This window comes from Triturus cristatus, chromosome 5_1 (genome assembly GCF_964204655.1).
Source record: "Triturus cristatus chromosome 5_1, aTriCri1.1, whole genome shotgun sequence".
Taxonomy (NCBI): Eukaryota; Metazoa; Chordata; class Amphibia; order Caudata; family Salamandridae; genus Triturus; species Triturus cristatus.
The window spans coordinates 13,511,749-13,538,993 of record NC_140587.1 but is presented as its reverse complement, the minus strand read 5'-3'; positions in this window follow the sequence as shown (position 1 = coordinate 13,538,993).

Below are 27,245 nucleotides of genomic sequence, written 5' to 3'. Positions count from 1 at the left end.
GCCTGAGTCATTGAGCAAGTGCATAGACAGTGATTGGGTACCTAGAGTGCTAGTAGTTGATAACAAGGTGAGTTTATATGTATTTATGTTTTAGCAGAGTGATTAGATAAGGACATGCTTCTGTCAGGATGATTGTAGGAGTGGACACAGACTCACAGTGTGATTCCTGACTTGCATGACTATTACCTGTTTTTTGCAGGACTGAATCAGTAGTCTGCAGGGGGTTAGGGGACCGCATACATTGTGCACATTTGATTGTACCATTGCTTGTCTCAATGCCTGAGTCATTGTGCAAGTGCATAGACAGTAACTGGGTACCTAGAGTGCTAGTAGTTGACAGCAAGATGAGTGTATACGTACTTATGTTTTAGCAGAGTAATGACACGCTTTTGTCAGGATGATTGTAGGAGTGAGCACAGACTCACAGTGTGATTCCAGACAAGCATGACTGTTACCTGGATTTTTGCAGGACTGAATCAGTAGTCTGCAGGGGGCTAGGGGACCGCATACATTTTGCACATTTTCTGGAGTCGCGCCCGGTCCATCCACTGTAAGCGATAGAACTGCGGATCCAGACAAGACTTCAAAAGTATATTAGAAATAATGTTACCATTTTTTTTTATAACAAACTACTTCTAACTATACCAGTGTCTTTGGAAATCTCACTACAATTACATATTACTTTAATATTTATAAGAAATACACATTTTAATGCCACACATAACTTCCAACCCTACCCCCAATCTTGTTAATGCCTGTTTCCATAGTAACAGTTTATGGAACACTCAACTGAACACACAGGTCACAAGTTCAGCACACAATGTTGCAAATTCAAACAGCAAGTGTGATTGACTTTTCAAAATAACAGCTTATCCTATCTAATGTACCTTTCAAACAGTTTTTAGTAACCAATAAGAAAAATGCTTTTTCAACACAGAAACATGCACCCTACGTTTCACTGTATAATGTTCTCAAACAGCCAATCACTTATCTTCTTTTTTTTAAACTGCATCCTGTTGACCATTTTAGAGACCTCTCATTTTACCAACTGCCTACTTCACCTACAAACATCTTTTGAGTGCATCCAGACTTCCCTTCAAGATGCTTAGAGTGTGGATTGTGGGACACAGCTATATTTTCTGGTGCAAAAGTTATGCTGAAAGCAGAGGTATTGACAAAGACCTAGCTTTGCAAAATGTATATATTAAATGGATTGGACAGAGAGTTAAAGGGGCACCAATTGATGCCATTGGTTATATCCTTTTTGCATCTAAAACACCCTGACCTCATAATTGTGCACTGTGGTGGCAATGGCCTAGGCACATTGACTGAGGTAGGTATGGAAATGCTAATGAAGGACCCCTTTGCAGAATTGATGCTGCTTTTTCCTCAAACTGTCTTTGTATACTCTAACATATGCCAAAGACAGAAATGGAACTGGTCCAATCAATTTTGGCTACAGACTGAGGAAGCTAGGAAAAATGCCAATAAAGTTATTTCTGCTTATCTCAGAGATTATAGTATGGGGTCCATATACAACAACAATCTGCGTTTTAATATGGATGGCATCTACAGGAGAGATGGTGTACATTGCTGAGACCTGGTCGAAATTTTTAAGTAACTTCATACATAGATTCAGAGCAGGCTCTGCCCTATATATTCGTTTTGAATCTGTTTCAGGACATCAGGTATTACCGCCATTGACGGAACACCATGTGTTTTTGTGTAGATAGCAGCAAAGACTGTGCCCCAAGTGGTGCAGTCTTCCAGATGTGGTGTGATCGCCATTGTTAAACAGATTGTTAGAATTCTGTGTGTTTCAAAAGGGGTAGTATTGGGAAATACTGCTTTGATTTGAGTACTTTTTTGAGCTAACCAGAATGGAATTTGTTTGAGTTTTGCGGGTAATTTACCCATGACTGAATGTAAAGTCTGTGGAGTAATTTTTAGTGTATTCCCGTGATGAGGGGTTGGATTTTGAATGGTTAATGGTGGTTGGACTGTGAAAGTCTGCATAAAATATTGAACTAATTGTCTGTAGATTTTTATTAACTCTTTGAGTTGAATAAGTAATTCCTCATCTGACATCTGTTCGATGTCTGGATGAGGTGTGTAGCCGGCTAGAATCGGCCATGTTGCTCCTGGTCTACCTAGTGGATCGAGCCTGGTAACGTGATTGTGATGTTTTAGGTTGCCTTTAATCCAGAGCAGATGCTCCTGGTATGTGAGTGGAATTTCAATATCCTCGAAAGGAATGTATTCCCCTGGTGGATCATCTTCTTTTAAGAAGTGAAACAAATGTGTTACTTGATTTGATTCTGGGAATGTAATCCATGAGTAGAATACCTCTGTCTGTTGAGATTCATGTGCCACTATCACAAAAACTGCTCTACCACCTCTTGGTGTTAGGCTATGTTTTATAGCTTTTAGAGTGATGGCTCTCCTTAAATGTGGTGGGATGTGTATAACACCCGCATCGGTTTCATTTAAACCTGTAAGGTTTAAACCTGCTGAGGCTTGGTCAGCCACAACGTCTTCATCTGCCATTGTTTTAAAAAATGCAGAACTAGTTTCTAAGAAACAAAGCTAAGGTGCACATTATTTTGGAACACTGTATCCTTCAACGTTGAACGATCCAAAAAATCTAATACGTAGGATTTTTCGTCCTACTCAGCTATGGTGGATATTATCCCTACCCACACCAGGAGTTTTATGAGTAGAGGGTCTCTGAGAAAAGCACGAGGGAGTTACTTCAGTATCTAGCGTTAAATTACTGCCTTACCAAACCGTTGGGCACCATGTAGTGTAGTTCCTATATCCCTGATAGGCTCTGCACATTGGAATAACATACACTATAGATTTGACATAGGACTGAGGTCAGTATGTCTCTATTGAGTATATTAAACTTAATTACTTGTGTGTGCCAGCTAACTCAGAGGTCACTAGAAACTTCTTGAAATTACAAGAAGGGATTAGTCTCTGACAACCGCATAAACATGACAACTTTGTTTCCCTCAGAGTTGGAACAATCTTAGAGTCGTGAAAACAATAGATTCCAGTTTCACTCAGTCAATCGTGCATGCTTCGTTTCTACAGATTTGGGTTTATTGAACAGTCTTATTTCTCATGCAAGAGATACGAATTGCTACAATCATAAGACAGACTGCGAAGTACAATATGTACGAGGTTAGCAGTAAGATCAAATAACACTGCAATAGCATGGTTGGTAGCTATGACACATATTAATCAAAATACATACAAAAATAACACAATGCTAAAATGTGATACTCATCTGATGCTTCTAAATTGTTCTACCCCAGTGTACCTAACCTAAGTGTAGTACGAGGTTTGAAGTAGGTGCCGTTTATCTAAAGTATAGCTAGCTATAGTTTAGTTTAAGCCAAGAGTTGCCAAAAGTTTCTCTAAGTTCTAGTCAGCTCCATACCTGAGAATGAGAGAGGTGGGAATCTCTTTTCTGGACCCGATAGTCTAACACCCTGCAAGGGAAGTTAGAGAGCACGGGAGCTGGATTCTCTGCAAGGAGGATGACAGCGTCTGGTCAGTGCTTCAGGCTGGAACTCGATCTCCTACCGAACTTGCCGTGGCAAACCGCGTAGCCTGGGTTGTATCGAATCATCCGGGAACCGCAGTTTGCTAGGGTAAGTGCAGGTATATTTATACCTAGAAGGTGTTTAGGAACGCCAGCATTGATGTAAAAGTCGGGCAGAGGAACGTCATGTATGAACCCCTAAGGAATAGATGTTCATTCACACTTAATGAGTTCTTGGAGAAATTAATATTCAAGCTGTGGGAAATTCCTAAAGGCTTAAGAGTCTGGATTTCCAAGGACTCGTTGTGACGTGGATGGACGGATGTAGGAGACCATGCCTGTATTTGGATGGTACGGACAATGTCTAAATAAGGGCTCAATTTCTATGCCTAAATAAGGGCAATGTGAAATGTAGCTATATAAGGGCATAAATCGGGAAACCTATATACGTAATATAAATCAACATACAACAAGATGAGGGAAACAGAGTCTTTCTCAACAACTTTAGACTCTGCATAGGCACTTATATATAGGTACCAAAATCTCCCAATAAACACAAGGGCTCTTTTTAGAGCCACCCAAGATCCAAACATGTAACCTAGATTTCTAATTAAAAAATATGTAATTTTTTTTTGCAGGGAGTCGTGCACCCAGTGCAACTAAGAGTTGTGCACCCCTCACGTTCACTCCAGGGGGTGCGCTGGGAGTCATGCACCCCTCGCGTTCACACCAGGGGTTGCGCTGGGAGTCGCGCACCTAGCGCGTTCCCATCAGTGGACTGCGCTGAGCGTCGCGCTAGGGTCCTACCACTAATTTCTATTCACCCCTGGGACCCCATTCCCCGGGGCCTATCCACTTCGATAGGGAGAATGAGGGGAGCCCCAATGCCCCCATGGTCCCACCGGCTCCCCGCATCCTGCGAGAGCCAGCATTGATTTTCCACATGGAGAGCTGCTAACATGCAGCTCCCCGTGTGGAAAAGCAATTCTGCTTTGGATTTTGGAAGAAACCTGCTCTCTCATCCAAAGTCCAAACCAGAGTTTGCTACAGTAGTGTGGGAGATGTGCTCCCACCCTACTGTAGCAAACAGCAGTGTGCCGGGGTTGTGTACCCTGGGACACTGCAGGAGCCATCCCTGGGGGGCCATCGAAGGCTGCGAACCCCCTCACAACTTTTGAAATGCCCTGTGGAGGTGGTGGTCCTCTGGGGAATGTGGGGGGCACGTGCCCCCCCAAAAAGTTTTAAGAAAATTAAAAAACAGAGCCCCGGGGAGGTGGTGGTCCCCGGGGCTGTGGGGGCCCCCGCTAAACCCCGCTTTTAATTTTCAAATCCCCCCGGGACCTGGCCCACCCGGGGGTTAAAAACACGAAGCGAGAAAGCCCTCGCTTTGTTTTTTTTTATCTTTGGATCCGCGCACCCAGTGCGCATTCTGCTGTTTTTAAAAAAAAAAGCTTTTTTGGGCCCTGGGGGTCCTTGTGGGACCCCCTGAGCAGGCCAAGAGGGTCAGGGTGTTTCTACCCTGTCCTCTTTTCTTTCTTTTCACCTTAGTCTCCCTGTTTTCCTCTGATTCACTTCTACCAAGGCACTAGATGGCTGCCAATACTTCCTGGTTCGGAGTGTTGACAGCCAATTAGAATAAAGCTTGTGGTTGGGAGGATGAGTGGAACCACTGGGCCTCTATATATTGAAACATTTATTTTTTGATTTTCTCAGTAACTACTGAATGGATTTACACCATTTAAGAAAAAGAGTTCTTTCTGACACAAGGGCTACCTTTGTGAAAAATTTGGTGTAAATCCGTTCAGCAGTCGAGCTGTAGCCGTGTCTAAAGTTTCTAAAGGGAAATGCATTTTTAACCTTTTTTTAAAAAATTTCTCAGGAACTACTAAACGGATTTATACCATTTAACAAAAAAAGTTCTTTCTGAAACAAGGGCTACCTTTTTGCCAAATTTGGTGTAAGTCCATTCAGCAGTTCGGGCTGTAGCTGTGTCTAAAGTTTCCTATGGGAATTAACATGAGAAAACACGTTTTGGGACCCCCCTTTTTTCTTACCCCCACTTGCCGAATTACCCCTAAACTTTTAAGAAAGGAGCTGAGAGGAGCACCACACTAGTTTTTAAAATTTCGCGAAAAGAATAATCGCTTTTTGAATAGAAACACGGTCTTAAATATATCTACCAACTGGCGACCGCCAGTAGGTAATATATATATTCACTTAAAAAACCATAGGTTTCACACACGTTATAGTTAGGAATTAGCATTTAAAAAACCTTGCAAATTCACTGAAAAAACCATAGGTTTCACACATGTTATAGTTAGCTGGACATTTCGCTCATAAAAAACCATTGAAATTCCCCCGTTATAGTTAGCTCAGCTAAATATAACTCGCGCGACCGCAATCCACTGCTGATGACATCTCAAATGACATCACTAATGACATCACTAATGACATCATCCTTGTGAGTGGCGGTCGCGCGAGTTATTTAGCTAACTATAACATGTGTGAAACCTATGGTTTTTTCAGTGAATTTGCAAGGTTTTTTAAATGCTAATTCCTAACTATAACGTGTGTGAAACCTATGGTTTTTTAAGTGAATTTGCAAGGTTTTTTAAGTGCTAATTTCTAACTATAACGTGTGTGAAACCTATGTTTTTTTTAGTGAATTTGTAAGGTTTTTTAAATGCTAATTTATGTATGTATTATTATATTTTTTATATATTTATTTTACAATAAACTACCTATGTATATAGTTATAGATTGTATCCTGTAATATGGACTGGCTCAGTTCTTTTTTTTTGAATTTGGATAAAGTTGAACAGCATAGTTAATATCTTCTGTAAACTTATAAACAGTTTAAAATCTTTTTTTTTTTTAAGGGTTTTTCACAGTGTGCGCACCGTGCGTGCACGGTGCGCGCACCTCGCGATTTAAAAAAAAATAAAATGTTTTTTTCACCCTTCGGGGTCCTTCAGGGACCCCCTGACAAAGGCTAGGGGGTCAGGAACTCTCTACCCTGCCCCCTTTTCAGGTTCTCCACCTTTCTTTTTCACTGCGACACACAAAATGGCGTCCGACACTTCCTGATTTCGACCGATTCGAATGTTGACTGACATCTAACCACCAATCAGAATTACGCTCGTGCACGGCACGGTGCGCGCACCGTGCGCGCACGGTGCGCGCCTATAGATATTTATGTACTTTTAACTGCAATTTTCTCAGGAACTACTGAACAGATTGACACCATATATGCAAAAGGCACATGCCTGACCTGAGGACTACCTCTTTGCCAAATTTCAAGTAATTCTGTTCAGCCGTTCGGGTTGTACCTTCGACTAAAGGTCCTGTGGGAAAATGCATGGGGAAAACGTGTTTAGGGACCCCCCTTTTTTCTCAGCCCCCGCTTGACGAATCACCCTGAGACTTTCAGGGTAGGAGCTGAGCGGAGCGCCCCATTAGTTTTGAAAATTTCGCGAAGATTCGTCAACCGGAGTCAAAGTTATTCAAAATAGAATTTTCTGATTTCCTATGGGAACTCGGTCCTAACTATAACTATCTACTGGCGACCGCCAGTAGTTAATATATATATATATATATATATATATATATATATATATATATATATATATATATATATATATATATATTCACTGAAAAAAACATTTTACAGACGTTATAGTTAGGAATTAGCATTTAAAAAACCTTAGAAATGTACTGAAAAAAACATAGGTTTCAGGGACGTTATAGTTAGTTGGACATTTCACTCATAGAAAGCCATAGAAATTCCCCCGTTATAGTTAGTTGAGCTAACTATAACTTGCGCCCCTGCAATGCACTTCTGATGATGTCACATATTACATCATTCATGACATTTCTGCTTGGACTTTCCTGGTTGCTCCAGACTTGCCCTTACTTACCCTCACTGGGTGAGTCCCTCAGACCTTGCTGGTCTGCACCACAGTCCTTTCTTTGAATTTCAGTGACTTGCTGTTGCCAAGGCTTGTTGGGTCCATTCTGGTTGTCAACACTGCAGTACTCGACAGACTTTGTGGGCCAGCTCAAATCCACCTCATGGACTTCGTTGATGCCTTCTGGACCTCGTGGCTGAAGAGTCAAGACACCCATCAACTCACCTGAAGCACCAGACATCTGTGGGCATTGGTCCATCCTGCCCTCGGTCACTGGCAAGTGACCCAGACACTGTCCCCTCTGCTTTTAGGTTCCTTACATCCTAGATCCAGGGTTAGATCTCTTCGGACACTTCTCTTCCCGGTAGCAGCAGTTCTTTGCAGGCTTTCATTGAAATCGACGACGTGACCCGACACCAAAAGACACCTATGCACTCGGCTTCCCTGGGTGAGGTAACTTGAGTACTCCGGTGCTCTCATGGGTGCTAGCCCTAGAACTTCCTAAGTCCAAAAGTGTTTGGTCCTGACTCGATTAGAAGTGTCCCTAATCTTTAAATTTTCAACCGCGACATTGCCCTTAGAAGATAACGGGAACCCGCGGTTGTGTTTACACGCTGCATACAGTCCCCGTGCGTCCCCTGTGTCATTACCTTTGGTGGTTCCTTGGGGTCCCAGCGATTCTACAGGCAATAGGCCTAGTGTGTATTCCAGTTGTGTTTTTTATAGCACTTTTTTGGTATATGGTTTGGTACGCCCCTAGGGCCCAAACGGGTACTTGTGCTATTACTGATGATTGCTATCTTGTAACTTAAGTACTTCAAACTCCAGTCTCATAAAGAGACTAGAGGGGGGTGTTTTATCTTAAATACATATATTTTGAATATACCTGGTGTGGTTGTCTTTTCATTTGATCATTCAAGAGAATATAGACTGGAAAAACAACTGCTTAACATTCCTTCAAGACTTAGCCTGAAGGCTGCTCTCCAAAGCTACCACTAGGATAGCTTTCAATAAAGGTTGTCTTTAACCTATCAACATAAGGGGTTGTTTTTACTGATACAAGTTGCCCACTAGAACTAGTGGACAGCATATATCAGGCCACCTTCTCACACCTTCCACCTGTGATAGCCATGCATCTAAAAGCTACATAACAGAACTTTTCCCACTGCCAGAGGTAACATGGTTGCATACGCTGTCCACAGCACAAGGTAATGTGGTACGGCCCAGGGGCAGTATCCTGCATACATAATGAACACACGGACAATGATAGATAGTGGAAGTGGGTATGGGCACGTGCGCTCGACTCCACTTTATTACCAGGGTCACATATTCAGTGACGTCTGAGCTGGATGCGTGTGGGGTGAGTGTAAACCAGCCCTCAGGGAATGGTTGCTGCTAGCATCGACTACAACAGTAATCAGTGGATCACACACAGAGATTCAATAATAAAATGGTCAAAAGTTTGTGCTGCAGTAAGGTAGTGACACTAGATGTGAAATAATACAGAAAAGATTCTATCGTAAAGCAACCATAACTTGTGGTATACTAAGATACAGGCAGTAGATCTGAAATAATACACAAGAAGATTGTATCATAAAGAGTCCATCAGGTCTAGTGCACTTAGATAGCCACATGAAAAGCATTCAACATGTGCACAGCCAGCTATGATGCGTGCTGTGGGCGGGCCGTACTAGGAGCAATGTCTGTTGCTTACAACACTAAATCATCTGCAATAGCGACTTGATCTGAATTGTAAACACTGCTGTCTGAAGTGTAGGCCAGAGAGCGGTCAGCAAGGGCCCACAGCCACGTGGCTTTGACTTGAGCTGATCTGTTTGCCGTACACAAAGCAACAAAAACCCTGTGCGGACCCTGTGATGATGCGTATGCATGGTGCGGACAGAGCGCACTGGAGCAATGTCTTTTGCCTACAGGACTCCGTCATCTACAATAGCGACTCCATCTGAATTGTAAACACTGCTGTCTGCAGTGTAAATTGAAGGCATTTGTCACACAGACATCCATTAACCCACTCTGGTAAAAATCCCCATCAGGGCCCGGGCCACCGCAGGCGCAGTGGTGGTTCTCAGAGGAATAGCCTCTGGGCACCGGGTGGTGTGATCCACCAGAACCAGGATAAACCTGTAACCAGAAGAAGTGGGTGGATCCATAGACCCAACAATGTCGATGTGCACCCTTTCAAAGGGGGTGCTAATGAGAGGCAGTGGTTCCAGGGGAGCCTTCAGCTTGGTCACTGTTTTCCAACTAGCTTGGCAGGTCAGACAGGTCCTGCAGAATGTATCTGAGGAGATCCTCATCTGTGGCCAGTACAAATGTGGGACAAGCCTAGCAAAGGTCTTGTCTTGGCCCAAGTGTCCTGCCAAAGGGATCTCATGAGCCAATTCCAAAATAAAGGCCCTGTAGCATTGGGGGACCACTAAGGCCCTGGATGACCCATGCACAGGAGCCTTGGGCTCACTGTAAGGGAGGACGTCCTCCCAGTAAATGTGATAATTCCCGGAGGCATTGCCTGCTGCTTGGAATTCAGCCTGCCGCCTCATGCCCTCAAGGGTGGGGCACTCCTTCTGCGCCTGATAAAACTCCTCCCTGGTGGGCCCTCCTTGCACCTGCCACTCTGCAGGGGTAGGTAGGTCCCCCAAGGGAGCAACGTCCCCCTCCGTAGACTGGTGCAACCTCGTCAGGTGCCCCACCCATCTCACAAATGGAACCTGTGCTACGGGATAGTGACCCTCCCTATTGTCAGCCATCACAACTGGGTGGAATACATCGGGAATTATTTGCTCTGGGGATACCAGCTGACTCCTTACCATAGTCATGCTGGCACCTGTGTCCCTCAGGGCCTCCAACCCCTGACCATTGATGGTGACCCACTGCCTTTACTTGGTAGTATTTGAGGGCACATGGATCTTTGGGACCATCTCACTGTCTCCAGGGATACTAGGGTCAACCCTGCCCACTCACTCCTATTATCTAGAGACAGTTCCTCCCCAAGCGCTACACTAATCACTCGGGGTTTTCACCTCCAGTGAGAGGTGATGCTCTCTTGCGACACTTGGGGTCCCCCTTGTAGTGTCCAATTTCACCCCACCCATAGCACCGGACAATTCTGGGCTGCTGACCTTTGTCAGGATAAGTGGGCTTTTGGTGGCCAGATTTGGGCTGGGACCCAGATCCTTTCCCTTGTGAATTGTTTTGGGGGGCCTTTGGAGAACTCTTTCTTTTTATCTCCCCCCTCTTTCTTCTGGTGGGAACCCTGATCACCCCTTTGGGAATCCCCCCAGAACTCTTGTTGGACACCCTGGTACTGACCCAGGTGTCCACCTGCTCCGCAAGCTTCCTAGGATTAGTCAACTTGCGGTCAACCAGGTGTTGGCGCAGCTATGGAAAACATTTCTCTAGAAGTTGCTGTCTCAAGAGCAAGTCATACAACCCTTGATAGTCAAGCACATTGCTGCCCGGACCCAGCCCTCCAAAGCTTTACTAGTGTAGTTCAGGAAATCTACCCAGTTCTGTGTGGGAAGTTTGTGGCTATTCCTAAACCTCTGCCTATACCTCTCAGGGGTAAGATCGAACCTTTTGAGCAATGCTGATTTCATGACAGAATAGTTGGTCTGGTCCTCCTTTTCTAGATAAAGGAGGGTGTCCCTAACTTCTGGAGGTATGTACTTGTAACTCTCTGGGACTCTGTGGGCTCTTAGGGACACCTCATAGGCTGCTAACCACTTGTCAATATTATCCCCCACCTTAAAACTGGCCATCACATCCTTAGGCATAAAGACCTTGGACTCACGTGAAGCTTCAGTCGGTACGCTGCCACCATTCTTGTTGCTGTTGGTCCCTACTTGTAGGGCTCGAATTCCCAGCTCCTTCAGGCTGAGCTCATGGGCAAGTTTCCTCTCCTCCATGGCCCACCTTTCTTTCTGATGCTCCCTTTCCAACTTGGCGAGCTCCAATTTAATCTATCTCTCCTCTCTCCTGTCCTCCAATTCCTCTGAGGACTGGGTCCTTACTGACACACTACTACCTGCCCTGGAAGGTACCCTTGTACCTGGTAACAAATTGCCATTTTCCACCAAGGGCATTAGGTCAAGATCTCCTGCGACTTCATGCTCTGATCCCTGCTCGTCCCCTTCTCCTTCTGGATGCGCCGTTACCCATGCTCTCAAGGCTTTCTGAAGCTCCGGCTTCTTGGCGCTTCGCTTGAAGGGCACCCTTTTCTCCTCGCAGAAAAATTTAAGCTTCTATGTTGGCCAGCTCAAATTCCATCTTGCAAGGTAGGACCTCAGATGTTCGTAGAGAAAACCAATGGGACTTGGCAAATAGGACTTTGAAAAAGAGCAGCCAGTCAGGGAGAATTTAAAAATAAAAATGCCAATTGGAGAGAGCAGACAAAAAGGTTTTATTGGAGTCAGGTGTTGGGTTGTGGTGTACACTGAGTCACTGTGTGGTGTTACACAAGCAGAAGTCCTCATCCCACCGCTTGATCACCAATGTTAGTACCGGGGTCTCTAGTTGGCAGGGGTATGCACCCTAGTCCAAGTAGGGAACACCGTTTCTGACAGGGTAGCTTGGCACAGAGCAGGTAAGCTTAACGCAGGAGGCGAGGTGTAAAGTATTTGTGTACCACACACTAACAGTACACAGTAAAACACGCACAAAAAGACACTACACCATTGAATTATAAAAATATACAAATCTTTATCAATACTTTAGGCAAGGTTAGATATGGTACATCCAGTTTTTAGGCAAGATTAATTCATGGACGGTTCATTTCTGCCAAGAACTCTCAGGGTGCACTACTGGCTAACAGTGTTCTTTTGGGGGAGGGAATAATCCTCCAAGTCTGGCAGTTTCTTTTAGACACTTTGGCAGTTCAGTCTCAGGTCTGTGCTAAGGAAGCAAATGGGCGCCGGTCTATATTCCTCTTAGGCCTCCCCCAGAGGTAGTGTGGGGCCCCTTAAGCCTGCGATCGGCAGTCACCAGTTCAGTTCCAGGCAGGCAGACAACAAAAAACGTGAGAAGTTATCCACGGGGATTCAGACGGTAGTCCTGAGTTTCCACGTGTTAGGGCAGCCGAAATGCTGCCTCTGGGATCGGCACAAGCTTGTGGATGTCAGGGAGCCAGAGAAGTGTTACCAGGAAAGCGCTACATGTGGGAGGTGGCTGGACGGTTTGGTGCTACTGCAAACTGGTACCCGCCCCAGCCGTGGCACAGTCTCTGGGATCAGTCATGCAGGAGTCTGGGGGAAGGTCCCGCTGCAAGGTTAATTCTAGCCGCCCACCCACCCGAATTACAGCCCGTACCCTGCCCCCATCAGTTTCTCCCACAGTGGCTTAGTGCAGCTTGCTTGGGTTTACCTGGAGTAGGGTCGAGATGGGCACTGGCGGGAAGCTCCTCCGTCCTCTGAGCACACGATCCCTGATGCAGCTGTCCGGAGAAAGGAGTGGGGCAGCCCGTCCAGTGCTCAGCACAGACACACATCCAGGCTGAGGCGGCTTCTCCCCCTCTGCGGCAGGGCATCCTAGTTGCCAGGCAACACCTGTTCCCCTCACGGCGCTCTGGTCGATTTCGGGCAGACTACACACTCTGGGCCCTGGCTGTGATGCTGGCCAACAACGCTCTTAAGCCACAGCGCTTCGGTGTGATTTCAAGTCCTGGGCCGGCGGCGGTGATGTCCGTGCAGACAGCGTTTCCCTCCACAGGCGTGCAGCGCATTCAGGGGCCCAGGCTAGCAGCAGTGATTCTGGCATGCGGCATCGCTTGTCTTCACTGCGCTACACAAATACACAGTCCAGTTAGGTCCTGGGCGGCGGCGGTGATTCCGGGAGCGATTTGGTTAATGCGATCAGCTCAGAGATTTAAATATCGCGCTCCACTCGGGCCAGCAGCGGTGACTTTGGGGGTGTTTAATCGAATGGTTTTCCACACCCCGTGCTGCAGAGGCAGTTTTTAAAAGGGGAAATACGTTGTTGTCCTAATGAGTTCCCCATGAAGCAGTTCTTAAAGCAAAAACCTTGCAGGGGCAACTTCCATATAAGAATTATTGTGAACTTGATGAATCCTTATGGTCCTTGTGAACCCCCAGCAACCAGGGGGCCAGTCAGAAAGTGGTGGAGACACTCCGGAGGTGTTTCTTCAGGTCTCCCTAACAGGACAGGATCAGTAGGCAGCAGGGCAGCTCAGCAGGTTGGGGCAGTAGTTCCTTAGAGCAGTCAGTCTCCTCACAAGTGGCAATCCTCCTGGCAGCAGTCCTTACTCCAGCAGAGATTCCTTCCGGTCCAGCAGTGTAACAAGGATGTGAGGCCAGGACCCTCCCTTATGTACCCTACAGTCTAGTTACTAGAAGAGGGCAGAAGTCTTTGGAAGGGTCTGGGGGCAGGGGCTTCTGGAAGAGTCCAGGGAGTTCTGGGATGTTCCCTGCCTTCCCTGACCTGGCTGTCACAGTGACGAAAGACAGGGCCGTTAAGGCTACAGTGGGAAGCCAGTCACAGCCCATTCAAGGGGAGAAAGTGTGAATCACCACTCCCACCTCCAAACCCAGGCAGCTATCAGTGTGTAGATGGGAGGGGGGAGTCTGCAGTGCCCAGACTAAGTGTAGGCAGGAAAATATCCACTTTCTAAAAGTGGGATTTCTAAAGTAGTAGCGCCCAAACCCCATATATCATTGGAAAGGGTTCCCCGTCCCGGTTCCAAAAAGACCAAACATGACATACTTATCAGGTCTCAGTGAGAAATTAACACATAAGGGGGGGTCCCCAAAGTTAACCTTTGGAGGGTTAGGCCTCACTGCGGTAGCGGGGCCTGTGGCAGGTATGCCAGTGTCACAATGTTTTAGGGGAGAGCACCTGCGCCTCAGCACTGTTTAGCAGTGGTAAGGCGCCCAGAGTCCTAAGTCCAACAAAAAGGTACAGTGAAAATGGGAGGCACAAGGGCAAATATGTATTGGGAAACCACCCTAAGGATGACAGGTCCAACAAGGAGTAATGGAGGTCGAGGGTGAGGGTGAGAAGAGATGGAGGGTGAGGAGAGAATGAGGTGGAGGGTGAGGACATACCGAGGTGGAGGGTGAGGACAGACAGAGGTGGAGGGTGAGGAGAGACCGAGGTGGAGGGTGAGGACAGACAGAGGTGGAGGTGAGAGGAGGTGAAGGTGGAGGGTGAGGAGTGACAGAGGTGAGAGGAGGCAAAGGTGAGGAGACAGAGGTGGAGGTGAGGAGACAGGGGTGGAGGATGAGGGAAGACAGGGGAGGAGATGAGGAAAGACAGAGGAAGAGGGTGAGGAGAGACAGGGGTGGAGGGTGAGGGAAGACCAAGGTGGAGGTGAGGAGAGACAGAGGTGGAGGGTGAGGAGAGACAGAGGTGAAGGTGAGGAGAGACAGAGGTGAGGGTGAGAAGAGACAGAGATAAAGGTGAGGGGGCAGAGGTGGAGGTGAGGAGAGACAGAGGTGGAAGGTGAGGAGGGACAGAGGTGGTTGGTGAGGAGAGACCAAGACAGAGGATGGAGAGAGACAGTGGTGGAGGGGGGATATCACTTTCACCTCCTCCCCTAGTGAAATGAAATGCCCCCTCTCCACGGGTCCTGCCGGGGCCGAGAGCAGATCCCTGCCTGCATCAGCCATCACCCGAGACTGTGCTATGCTTGTTAGTAAAGAGAGGTTCATTATCTGCTGATAATGTGATCCACTTGGGAGGCTAACTCCCTTCCCCCACCGAAGGGCTGACATAGAGAAGGCATCAGAGACCTGGCGCTGCCTATCCTGCAGTACTGATGGGGGCGGGGGGTCAGAGGAAGAGGAGTGAAGGGAGAGAAAGAATAGAGACAGGACCGATGGGGAGAGAAGGGATAGATAGACAGAAAAGGAGCGACCAAAAAAAAATGGAGGGAGAGAAAAGAGGAGAGTTTGGGGAAAATGAAAACATTATTAGAGAACGCGTAGAAAAGAGGTGGTGAGAGAAGATGGAGAGATGAGTAATGAGGCAGCTGAGAGAGGGTAGAGACAAAATGAAGCCTGGGTGTGGCCTGAAAAAACATTCTCCGCAAAACTCTTAAAACACACACAACTCACGTGAACAGACGAGCCCCTCAGACAACCCACACACAGCACAAACAGTACATAGGCATACACAACACACACACAACAGCACCTACAGACCCACATCAGTCACAAAACCCACACAGAGAGAGTGCAACGCTCACAAAACATAGACAGACACCACAAGAAAGGCACACCCCATAGGCACAGCACAGACCCACACAAAGGGCTATCATATGTAACACCACCACCTGGAGACACCTAGGAAACAGAACATAAACTAACAGCACAAAACACACAACCCACACACAGACAACCTATCCTACTTATAGCTAGCATATACCGACACAACACAACCAGATGTGCACACAGCACACAAATCATCAACATGAGACAGACCTTTTATTTAGAATTCAGATGTACACAAAACACAACACAGCTAATGCAAGGTGCTCCGTGGCACAAGGCCTGTTACAACAGACACTGCTCAGAGAAGCCCCCACCCGACCCCTGCAAGTCTCAGGTAGGTTCCAGAAGCACTGGGTGGCACAAGGCTTGTTACCACAGACACGCTGTTGCTCAGATAACCCTCCTTCCCTCACCCGGCTGCCTCGGGTGGTAGGTTCCAGCAGTGTTGGGTGGCACAAGGCTGGGACTACAGACACAGCTGTACCAACAAATAACTGGATCCATGTCTCCAACATTACTGCCCCCTGCACAGTTGATGGTGGCTGCTTTCGCACCCTGCACTGTCATAACAAGAAGTGGAATCTACATCAGTCACTCGGTTACCATGGGTTGTGGAACCACAGTGCCCAAGGTCACACTGTGGGTCGTCCAAGTGGCAGTTCTCTGGGACTGGTACAGTGAGGGGGGGGGCAAACCGACCCCACACCACAGCTAGTGAAGAGGCGAACTGGGCCTGATTTTACCCCTTTTCATAACCACCCCTGAGAAGAGGGTTCCGCACATGGTAACCTGCTTTTATGGTGTTCCGGACGATTTGACGGAAATGGTCCGTGGTCGCTCCTCATCTGCATGGCTGTAGAATTTAGTCACAGCACAGTGCAGTTCCCGAATGATTGAGGTGAAAGTGTTGTGTCTGCTTCCTGTTAGAATGTTCCAGACACTCTTTACTTTAATGTTGCTTACACTCTGAGGCTCGTGGGACCCAAAAGTCTGAGGGCAGATTCTGGAATATTTGCCACTGTCAGTCGTTAGTGTAATGCCTGGAAAACGTTTCCAAATTCCATAATACAACCTGCATGTGTAACTACATAGTTTTTTTTAAAAAATCTGCTGGGTTCGCACACCCAGTGTGAATTTGAATGATTTTTAAAAGAAAATGCTTTTTTTATCCCTGAGGGTCCTTGTGGGACCCCCGGGGCAGGCCTAGGGGGTCAGGGTGTTTCTATCCTGCCCCCTTTTCTTGTTTTTTTACCTTTTTTTTTACATTTTTCTTGTGGCTCGGTTACTAAGTCACTAGATGGCTGCCAACACTTCCTAGTTTGGAGTGTTGGCAGCCAATCAGAAATCAGCTTGTGCCCGTAGCCCTGGGGAGCGCCAATTCCACAGTGCTTAGAAACGTATATGTGGGGGGACACACAGCCCCCCCACAGCCCAGAGGACCACTATCTGCCCGGTGCTATTTTTATAAAATGCATGGGGGGCTCCTGCCTCTTCAAGCAGCCTTTGGGACTGCACCTCCCCGGGGCTTCAATTTTATTGGGGTGGGGAGGCCTCGGGGACTGCCACCTCCCCGGGGCTTGAATAAATTAAAGTACGGGGTCTCCTGGCCCTCTGCACACTGCCCTGGGGACCACCACCTCCCCGGGGCACATATGTTATTTAAGGACGGGGGCATCACGTGCCCTCCCAAGCCCCTGGGACCGCCACTTCCCTGGGGCTTCAATAATTAAAATTTGTGTGGGGGGGATCCTGCCCCTCCCCACACTGCCCTGGGGACAACCACCTCCCCAGGGCAAACTTTAATTACATATGGGGGTCCGGGGACCACCACCTCCCCAGGGCTTTACAATCATTGGGAGGGGGGCCACGCGGTCCCCCTCCTGGAGCCCTTGATGGCCCTACAGGGCCGGCTTCTGCAATGTCCCGTGGTGCCCACCCCCGGAATATTGCTGTTTGGGGGCACTGCTGCTGCCCTGCCATACCAATCACTACTTTGCTTCGTTTAAGCGAGAGCAGGAAATTTGATCTCACTTTAACGAAGCAAAGCAGAATTGCTTTTGGGCAAGGGGAGCTGCATGTCAGCAGCTCCTCTTGCCCAAAAGCAATGCTGGCTCCTGTAGGAGGCAGGGAGCCGGCAGGGACTGTGGGGGCATTGGGGCTCCCCCCACGGTCCCCATAGAGAGCCATGCCCCAGGGAGGGGGTCCCTGGGGCCAAGAATGCCTGTGAGTGTGGCCACTCGGCCCCTCTTAAAAAATTAAAAAGGCATTGGGCGTGCCCTGGGGGATGGGATCCCTGGGGCCAAAAATGGCCCGGGATAGGATCCTTATTAAAGATTGATCCCATTTGCACCACAGTTCAGGCCAGACCGCCGTCTATTGTTCACCCCACATTGTTTTGCCTTCCCGAGACTTGTGGCTGTGAGTAACGGTGGTTGTGTGACCCGGGATAATTATTAAAGTGTCAACAATTAGGGCGGGCTGGCGTGAACGCTCCAGTGTTCTATGATGCCTCATCTTATAGGATCATACCAATAGAAAATAGTTAGTGTCACAATACATGTAACCTGGCACATTGTATGGTTCAGGTAACAGTGTAATATTTATTTATTTTATTTATTTATTTATGGGCTTGTAACGCGCCGGCATCACACCCGAAGGTGTATCTCCGCGCGGTGCTGTGAAGAAACAGGTAGGGCAGCGCTCCAACTAGAACAGGGTAGTCTTTAGGCGTTTCCTGAAGGCTAGATGGCTAGGGCAATCTCTGAGGGAAAGAGGAAGACTGTTCCACAGACGTGGGCCCATGATGGAGAGGGCGCGACCTCCCTGTCTGGTCTTGTTATGTCTAGGAACCTGAAGTAATAGCTGATTGCTGGACCTAAGAATGCGGGAAGGGCGGTGGTATACAAATTTCTCGGCCAGGTAGTGTGGACCGAGGTTGTGAAGACTCCTGTGCACCACACAGCAAATCTTGAATTCCACCCGTTTCCTGATGGGAAGCCAATGGAGGGCCTTGAGGAGGGGCAAGGATGGAGTTCTAGGGGGGGCATTGGTCACCAGGCGGGCCGCAGTGTTTTGAACCACCTGAAGTTTATTAAGCACTCCTTCATTGGCTGCTAAGAATAGGCCATTGCAATAGTCCAGGCGGCTCAAAACGAGGGCCTGGACCAAGGTCTTTCTTGTATAGTCTGGTAGAAGGGGGAACACCTTCCGAAGGAGGCTAATGATGTGGAAGCAGGAACCCGCCGTGGTGCTGGCATGATAAGCAAGGGTGAGATCATGATCTAGACGGACCCCCAGATTTTTCACCACCTGTTTAGGGGAAGGGGCCTGACCCAGACTGGAGGGCCACCAGTCAGGGGTCCACAGGGTTTTTGCCCCTCCGAATAGCATGACCTCAGACTTTCCCACATTACACTGGAGAAAGTTCTGGGCCATCCAGCTGGCGATCGCAGTCATGCCGTTGGAGAAAGCTTGTCTTATCTCCGGGGTAAAGTTTTTAAAAGTGAACAGCAGCTGCGTATCGTCAGCGTAGGAAATATATTTACCAAACACAGTGTCTCACGTCAGCAAGTCAAGTTTAGTTCTATACTTGACATATTAGTTCTAACTAAATATCTAATAAGGACTGTGACTTTCAAGACTACATCGGGCACATACCGCTGGAGAGTTCTCCAGCAACATAGCATGCAACACAACGAGCCCCATATCGGGGTTCCAAATGGTCACCATCTGGATTCCACTTATATTCTTACTAGAAAAGGGACCACCAAAGCATAAGAAAGCATCATATCATTAAAGACTGACTACTCCCCAGCTCTCAATTTACATCCAAAACACTGCGACCACCATCTTGGATATGGTCAAAAAGATAGCAGCACCGATACATTGTCGGTCAACGAAATTGAATCCGCCACAAATATGTCATCATAGAAACATAAAAATGTAAGTAAAATACCTCACAATTGAATTCAAAGCAAAGTGAAACTGTACACAAACGCTGGCTAGCAAATTAAATCTCAAATTTAAGAGGTACTATATACTAGCCCTGCAATCACAAGCTATAAAGTCCTGTATGTTTTATCGTGTTAGCATTCAACAGAACAGTATCATCTAATCTCTATCTCTAGTAATGCCTCAGCAAGATTAAGGGCAAAGAATATGCAACATAGTTCTTCTACTGTTAGTTAGCAATGTGTACCACATAAGGTGCCAAAACTGTTTGATAATCATCATGAAATTAAATAAAATGAAAGTTTTGTAAAGTGTGTGTCTGCCAAGGCATCTTAGCGCTAGCTGTCATTGACCTATGCAAGAGGGAGATAAAGATTGGCTATGGTATTGGGGGAAATAGCCATGTTTTAGTGCTTTCCTAAACCGTTGTAATTTGGTTTGGTTTCTAAGACTAATGGGCAATGTGTTCCATAGTTTAGGGGTCAGATGGATACCACCCCATTTTACCATCTTTACCCTGGGAACCACAAGTAAGGAGGCCAATGATGACCTGGGGTTTCGCTGTGGGGTGTGAGGTCTAATATGCTGACTGAGATATGCAGGCCCAGCCCCGTTCAGAGACTTATGCAGAATACACATGGATTTGAATCGGATCCTTGCCTGGACTGGAATTCAGTGCAGATTGTGAATGCCTTGGCTTAAGGACTGAATTTGGGAATCTTAAGCAGCAGACACGCAGCTGCATTTTGTAGTGTTTGCAGCTTGCGTGTAGTTCTCTTTGTTGCTCCTAGGTAGAGCGGGTTACAGTAATCAATTTTGGATATCACCATGGCAATGTTGACTGTTTTCCTAAGATCCATAGGAATAAAAGGTAAACATTTTAGTAGGGTCTTTAACGCGAATCAACTGCTCATCATAATATCATTGGAAAAGTCAGAAGAAAAAAAATAGAGAAAATGTAAAAGGGGCAAGGAGAATGGAGTGAAGTAGAAGAAGGGTTCCCATTGATTAGTGTCAAGACGATCAATGGTGAGATCAGGAATGTCCTGAACACCTCCATCACTGCAGTCCCCTTCCTTGAGGGCTGTAAACATGCTGACATGAGGCCCCTCCTGTAAAAACCATCTGCTTACCCAGCTGACCTGAAGAACTACTGGCCCATCTCTCTGCTCCCCTATCCAGCAAAAGTCCTCGAGTAAGTGTTCGACCAGCAACTCAACCAACATCTAGAAGACCACAACCTCCTGGACCCCTCCCAACACTCTTAATTCTAATTTCAAGCTAAACACAACACATAGAAAGCCTTGACAGATGACATTGGACAGTGGCAAAACAGTAACGAAGGGCCAGCATACATCAGCAAATGCCTGATCCTCCACCAACTGAGCAGACAACTTTGATCAGCTTCGTTCTTCCTTGCAGACACCCCACAGATCTGTCAAGCCAGCAGCGGAGGATGCTCGTTCTTGCACCTGCCAGCCAAGGCTTGGAACAAACTCCCCCTGCCCCTCAGGATCATACCATCACTCGAGCAATTCAGGAGAGAATTAAAGACCTGTATGTTTGAATTATCAAACCCCCATGCAGCAGCAAAAACTCCAGTGCCTCATGATCCTCAAGGGTGATGTGCTGCGCTCTTCAAATGTTTGATTGACTAAATACATTTGAGAGTTCTTCTAGGATAACAAACTGCACTATTTTGATAAGTGCATGTGCTGGAGCGGGTAAAATACAAATAATGTTGTATACCCTCCCCATTTGCATGTTATACTAATTAGAATAATTAATTAATTATAACTGTATTAATTGTTTGAAGTGATTCATTAAATCAACCTTACTAACATATGAAATACAAGTGGGAACTGCATTTGCATGGCCTAATACGTAAACTAAAATATGTACGCATACTAATGATAGACAATTAGAATATTGCATGTTATATGTTGCTTTTGTGACGTATTTGTGAATTGTGCTATATAAAGTGAGTATAAACCGCAATGAGTGTTGCTTTGTGCTAGATAAATACATGCACATATGGGTATTAGTGAGGGAATGATATTTTATTAATAATTTCTGTCTATTAATTACATTTTTGTGTTTCTTTTGCTTAAGTTGCCCATTCTGGCCTAACTAAAATAGCCGACCGAGGTGACGAATATGATTGTCCTGACCAACAAAGTCCTGGACAAAGTGCGCCTGCGCTAACGACAAGCAACTGTATCCCCTGCGCGACCCTAGACAGACTGTGCCCATCAAGGCCTCTCCGGGACATCGGCCAAGACTCAAAGGACAATAGACTATTGCTTAAAACCGGAATCAACTCGTGTCATGACCTCATGACAAAATGCCTGTGAGAACTTAACTGGCGACACCAGATCAACCAATCATAAGAATTGAAACCCATAATTTTGATACTTGTTATATCAAATTTCCCTATAAAAATGTTAGAATAGAGAGGGTCTTTGCCATCGCTTTTTGATTGCCTTCTTAATTTCCTGACGTTATGCTGACGGAGAAGACGGTGATACTGCAGGACAGCTGTTTCCCTGAAACGCTGACGAACTGATTTGCTGCCCAATTTCCTGACAAACTGAAATAATTGAATGGGCATAGATTGAGGGGTACGCTCCTATGGTCCCTATCCCTTCGTTGGGACTATAGCGTGCTGCAAGACAATCTGACTGACTTAGAGGACGACTTTAGCCAGAATAGGAAAATATGGTCATTTCGAATTGTTTGCAAAATATTTCTTTCCAGGTCATATTAATTTAGATAAATGTTTCTATTATTTGATCATAAATGAGTTGTGTCATTTATTAAGGAGAACTGTTTGATTTTTAAGGTAATAAGGATATTATTAATCACAACCTCTCCAACTAGTAGATCCGTCCCTTAGCATGGAAGGGATATTAGGATACGGTAAGATATAGTGTTATAGATCTATGTTTCTTTGAAGCTAGAAGAATTCCTTTCATGCCGGCGCTTGGAATAATCATCTCCCAGGTAAACAGACCAATGAAGTATGTATGTTGGTGTTATGGGCCCCACCGGTGTATGTGTTGATTGAATGTGGTAGTGTGATCTTTGGTCTGTGACTAGAAGGTAGATTTTTATATTCCGCGCTGCGTCACATGCATAATATTTCAGATTGCAAACATGCTTCAGCCTGTGTCCACATTGACTCTAATCAATGGGAACCCTTCTCCTATTAGAGTTCATGCTCTTCACTCTAGCTTCCTTTCCCCTTCTAAATGTTTTCCTTCATTTTATCTTCTGAATTTTCCAATGATATTAAGAGGAATAGTAGACATGGCTAACTAATTGTAGCTGAACCCTGTTGTTAGAATTGGGGATCTCTGGTTGGCACAGGTAGGTACTTGTGACAAACAGGGACCCTCTCCTCTAGTCAGGGTAAGGGGGTACACTCCTAAAATAACCCCTGCTCACCCTCTAGGTAGCTTGGCGCGAGCAGACAAGGCTTATCTCAGAGCGTTATAGGTTAAGCATTTGTGACCATATACAGTAACTCAGTGACAACACCACAAATGGACACCACACTAGATTTATAGAAAAAATAGTGATCTTTTATATAAAGACTTAGCACAAGACCAAATAACGACAAAAATGACTACACAGTTCAAGAATATGATTTCAGAAAGAGTTCTTAGGTTAGCGACAAAATCATTCACCTTAGCGTGAGTTTTAACCCATAGTAATGGTGATGCGATAAAAGTTCTTAGCAGCGCTCCCGCGTTGAAAATCAAGGTGTAGCTTATCCGGTAGAAATGTACTCGCTAAGGCATGATGCGACAAAATTCGGCCCGGAAGGAGCAGGGAGACAATTTCACCAGCGATTATCTTGTTTGGGCTGCGACGACTTTCGCAGCGATAAAATTACTCACTCTAACGAGCGGTGTGATGATCTTGACTTGGTCTGCGACGATTTCACACAGCAGCGGCAGGCTCTGAGACGAAGTTCGCAGCGATAGAATTCTTCCCGCTAACAGGTGGAGCGGGGATCTTGGCTGGATGTGCGGCGATGTCCGCAGCGATCAAACTCTGCCCGCTAACGAGCGGGGCGATGATTTTTCCAGCGCTGATCTGGCTCAGCGGCAGCAGGCTCTGCACGATGTTCGCAGCAATCGAATTCTGCCCGCTAACAGGCAGAGTGGGGATCTGGGCTGGTAGGGATCAATTTCGGCCTGCTAACGAACGGGGGCACTGATTTCCCCAGCACTGATCGGGCTCAGCGGCAGCAGGCTCTGCGATGATTTCCTCAGCGATAAAATTCCGCACGCTAACGAGCGGTGCGACTGAAATTTTTTCGCTAAGCCGGCTGTGCGTGTAAAAGTGGAGATCTTTGGTTTCTTTCTTCTTGGCCAGCTTTGCAACAGCAGGCACAGCTCCCAGAGGCCCCGCAACTGGTTCCAGCACTTTAGGAGGGGCAGAACTCACACATCAGAGTTCAGAGGAAGCTGGGGGTGAAGTCATTTTGTTCCTGGGACTTCTTAACTGGAGGCCAGCTCTACTCAGGCCCTTGGAGATCTTTTAAGCACAAGTTGAAATAAAGTATTTTGTAGTCTTTCTCCTCTCCTTCAGCAGCAAGGCAACCACTGCAGGCCAATCCCCCAGGTCAGGGACGGTACTCCTCCTTACAGCTTTCCCAGTTCCTTCTCCTCAGGCAGAGGTTCTTCTTGTCAAGCAGGATCTAATTTCTTGGGAGCAGGGTCCCAATACTTATACCGCTAATTCCTTTGTTCCTCTGGGGTAGAGGGGCCTTTGCCCAGCCAGAACCAGTTCCTGAGCACTTTGTTGACATGACTCTGACTTTCCATTCAGGGTGCAGGGCAGAGACATAAGCCGCTCCACAGGAGGTGGAGCCAGCATTGTGGTGGCAGAGCACAGCCCTATTCAGAGTCCAGGTGCACTCCTCCCACCCATCTGGATGTCAATCTCTCTATTCACCACCAGGCTACCTAACCCTGCCCCTCTGGAATTCCCCAGCCCTGTCACTCACAGAAACCAGACAGCAGATACACATCATAGCAGAGGCGGGCTGAAATGGTTAGGCAAGCAAATACCAGCTTTCTAAAAGTGGTATTTGCAAACACAGAATATTAAAATAAACTTTACTAAAAGATGTATTTTATCATTCTGAGTTCAGGCATACTAAACTCGAATTTCTACCATGTTCCCTGGGTCTGTTAGGATCATAGAATGTAACAATTCTGGCCTATGGAGAACAGGTAGCCTTACAATAGTAAAAAGGGAAAATGGCTGTAATTCATTATTAGGACATTCCACACACATCAGGGCTTGTCCTACCTTATGCTTACAATGCACCCTGCCATAGGGCCTACCATAGGGGTGACTCACATGAAGTAAAGGGAAGGTTTAGGGACTGGCAAGTGGGTGCACTTGCCCAGTCAGCATGACAGTACCAGACTGCACGCAGGTTCTGCAATGGCAGACCTTAGACACATTTTACAAGGCTGCTTCTGTGGGTGGCACAACCAGTGCTGCAAGCCCACTAGCAGCATTTGGATTTACAAGCCCTGGGCACTCCTGGTGCACTTTACTGGGGTCTGACAGTAAACTAAATAAATAAATCATAGAATCCAACCAACATATACATTTTATACAGGGAGCACTTGCACTGTGGCACTGGTTGGCAGTGGCACAGTGCTCTGAGCAGCTAACACCAGCAAAACACATAAGGCACAGCAAAACAAGTGGAAGGGAGACTCACGCCAAGGTGCCAAGTCTAACACCTGTTGTGTAATTTTTGACCTAAATTTTGCTGAGGGATTTGTTTACAAGTGATTGAGATTTGGTGATACTGTTCGGTTTATCTGTAACAGAATAACACAGCCAAGACTTTAGAGCTTGTGACTCGAGAACTAGTATATAGTACTTCTTAACTTTGACATTTAATTTGCTAGCCAGTATTTGTGTACAGTATCACTTCAATTTGAATTCGATTGTACGGTGCTTTACTTAGGTTTTTATGTTTCTATACTTAGACCATTGTGGCAGATTTATTTTGGTGACCAACGATATATTGGCGCTACTATCTTTTGGCCAATGTCCAAGATGGCGACCCCATTGTTTCGGATGTATATTGAGATCCAGGGAGTAGTCTGTCTTTGGTGATATAATGCTTTCTTATGCTCAGGAGTCCTTTTAGTAGTGACTCTATAAGTTGGATTAAGAGGGAGACCATTATGAAAGCAAATATGGGACCCATAGTGTTTCACGCTGTGTCGCTGGAGTACTCTCCAACGATAAGTGCCTGAGGTAGTCTCAGTCCTTATTGTGAGATTTTGCGTTAGGTATGATATTGCAGTTTTTAACTGAACTATACGATGTGACAGGTTACAAGTAGTGTGCGAATAATGTGACTCAAACTTGATCCCACACCACGATTGTGGCATTGTAGTACACCAAAGAGATCATTGTTCATTTTTATATATCTACTTGCAGGTTATTTTGTAGTTATGTTTTGAGGCTTAATCAAGATCAGCTATATTGCTTAGTGAACTTTGGAGCAATATACATATACTGCTGATCTGACACTAGATGAGCCCATACCACATAGGCTTATCTTTTACATACTGGTAGTTTGCAACTTTCTCTTGTCATCTAAACTAGACATTGATAATGTAACTGGTCATGTGGAATGATGATATATTTGGCTAAATATTTCAGATACCTGACTATCATATCCTCATGACCTTTGGAAAAATATGCATATTTTGCTGATTTGATGCTAAGTGAGATGATACCACATTCGATTAACTTTACATACAGTGGTAGCTTGCTAGAAATGGGGGTCTCAATTTGACAGTGGCTTACACCCTGTCCAGGTAGGGGCCCTTCCTTCTAGTCAGGATAAGGGAGTTACACACCTAAAATAACCCCTTCTCACCCCTTAGTAGCTTGGCACAAACATTCAGGCTTATCTCAGAGGCAAAGTGTAAAGAGTTTGAACGTAACAGACAGTAAGTAGCACAGTGAAAACACTACAAAATGACGCCACACTGGTGTTAGAAAAAAGCCTGTATTTATCTGTTTAAAACAAGACCAAAATGATGAAAAATCCAATATACATAAATTAAGATACTAATTTTGTAACAATCAGCTTAAAATACAGTTCCTCAAAGACGATAGCTCCATCCGAGGTCATTGTGTAATCGTGAACAACAAATCCAGTAGTTCAGGCCGACCGTGAGGGGCGCGGCCCAGTTACAGTGTCGGGAAGACCCACAAACAGTAACTTGGAACTGCAGAGCATTGTGGACCTTGCGATGAGACCTGAAGAGGCTGATTCACCGCCATCAGCAGGCATTAGTTCTGGAGGTCGGTGCAGAAATTGTTGGGCCCTGGAATTCACACGCATTCCGATCAAACTCTGTGAGGTTGAAGTCAGGAGGGCTGGCGTCGGCAGGGCTGGTACTGTGATGCACATAGGGGCGATGTGTTGTATAGTGCCCACAGGTCACGGTGCAGGCACTGGCGTGGTGTTGATGCTGAAGCGCAGTCATCGGTAGACCAAAGGTTGAGCTGTGAAGCATGGCGATGTGTCATGCGGTG